Here is a 2,061-nt window from a genome sequence, read left to right on the forward strand (position 1 = left end):
ATTGGATTTCTGCGACTGAAACTACGGTGGCTCCCACTGACCCAACAGTGCCTTCACTAAAGCGTAGTGTGCTTCAACTTTAGATCCTGCCCATGTGAAGGCTGAAAATAAATCAGATTTATGAATAGGCTTAAATCTAAATAATAATATAAATTGAGTTTACACATTAATGTATCATATTTCTGAACAAATTCTAAATACAAACTAGTGCTGCGAGCAGCAGTGAGCGGGCCCTCGCACCCCATGCGGGTCGGGGTGTTGCGCCATCAAAGGGTGTGCTATTTCGGTGTCCAGTACTGAGAGAAACTTCCTGTCACCAGTAGGTGGCGCTCTAAGCGTGACTCAATACCAACACATAGATGTGTTCAGGACAGTACCTTGATGAAGCGTGAGAAATGTTGTGTAATTCAGACAATGTATGTAGGAGTTATGATGACTTCCTGTAAGCAGTAGGTGGCGCTATTAGTATGACCCAATGCTCACACACAGATGTGTTCAGGATGCGACCTTCAACAACCCTGAGCAATTTGGAGTAAATGGGATAACGTATGTAGAAGTTATGAGGACTTCCTGCTTGACCTGTAGGCGGCGCTATAAGTATGACTCAATACTGACCTACAGATGTGTTCAGGATGTGACCTTCATCAACCCTGAGCAATTAGGAGTAAATGGGATAACATATGTAGGAGTTATGAGTACTTCCTGTTTCACCAGTAGGTGGCGCTGTAAGTGTGACTCAATACCGACGCTTAGATGTGTTCAGAATGTCACCTTCATGAAGCATCAGCAATTTGGTGCAAATCAGATGATGTATGCAGGAGTTATGAGGACTTCCTGTTTCACCAATAGGTGGCGCTATAAGTATGACGCAATACTGACACATAGATGTGTTCACGACAGAACCGTCATGAAGCGTGAGATATATCGGACAAATTGGATAATGTATGGAGGAGTTATGAGGACTTCGTGTTTTATGGCGAAATGTCAAACTTTGGCGGGGCGCCACGGCAAGGGTGTATGGTGAAAACTCAATTTTTTTGATAACTTTTGATCACAAAGGTCTTAAGATGAAGCTGACCGACTATGAAGTTGATCGGATGAAATCTGTAGGAGGAGTTCGTTGAAGTACGAGACATGGAAATGGTCAAAACAAGGACAAAATGGCACATTAACAGCAAAATGGCGGACTTCCTGTTGCATGTTGGGTATAGCTCCAAGAGACATTTTAGTGTGGCTCGATGAAATACATATGCCCACCGAATTTCGTTCGCCTACATCAAACTGAAAGGTGGGGCTCGCCATTTTAAACATTCCAGGGGGCACTCTTGAGCCGTTTTGCCACACCCATTTCCGTCACCCATGAATTATCAAATTTTTCACCGGGACTGACGTATCTGCAAAGTTTCATTCGTTTTCATCGATGTTTAGGCCGCCAAAAAGGCATTTGTTTGGGGAGAAGAAGAAGAAGAAGGAGAAGGTAGGAGAATAATAATTCTTCGAAATTCAATAGGGTCTCGCACCGCCAGTGCTCGGGCCCTAATTATTGAGGCCATCACATTCTAACTCAGCTGCTGTTAAATCGTACAGGGTTTTAGAACACAGTAGGATTGACTGGTATTTCTAATGGTTTTCTTTGGTAATGTGGTGGCAGTACTACCCACACTATCCTGCCTGTGTATAGTCATGTGTCAGATGTGTGGTTTCCTCTCATTAAGTGTTGTTGTGTCTGGCTGGTCTCTAACCCCCCTGGCAGCTGCTGGCCCCTCTGCTCCTCCTCCATACCCCCTGCTCCTCCTTTATGCCCCCCCTGCTCCTCCTCCATGCCCCCTGCTCCTCCTCCCACCCCCCTGCTCCTCCTCCATACCCCCTGCTCCTCCTCCCATCCCCCCTGCTCCTCCTCCATGCCCCCCTGCTCCTCCTCCATACCCCCTGCTCCTCCTCCCATCCCCCCTGCTCCTCCTCCATGCCCCCCCGCTCCTCCTCCACACACCCCTGCTCCTCCTCCATGCCCCCTGCTCCTCCTCCATGCCCCCCTGCTCCTCCTCCCATCCCCCCTGCTCC

Source organism: Borostomias antarcticus, assembly GCF_949987555.1.
Source record: "Borostomias antarcticus genome assembly, chromosome: 2".
Taxonomy (NCBI): Eukaryota; Metazoa; Chordata; class Actinopteri; order Stomiiformes; family Stomiidae; genus Borostomias; species Borostomias antarcticus.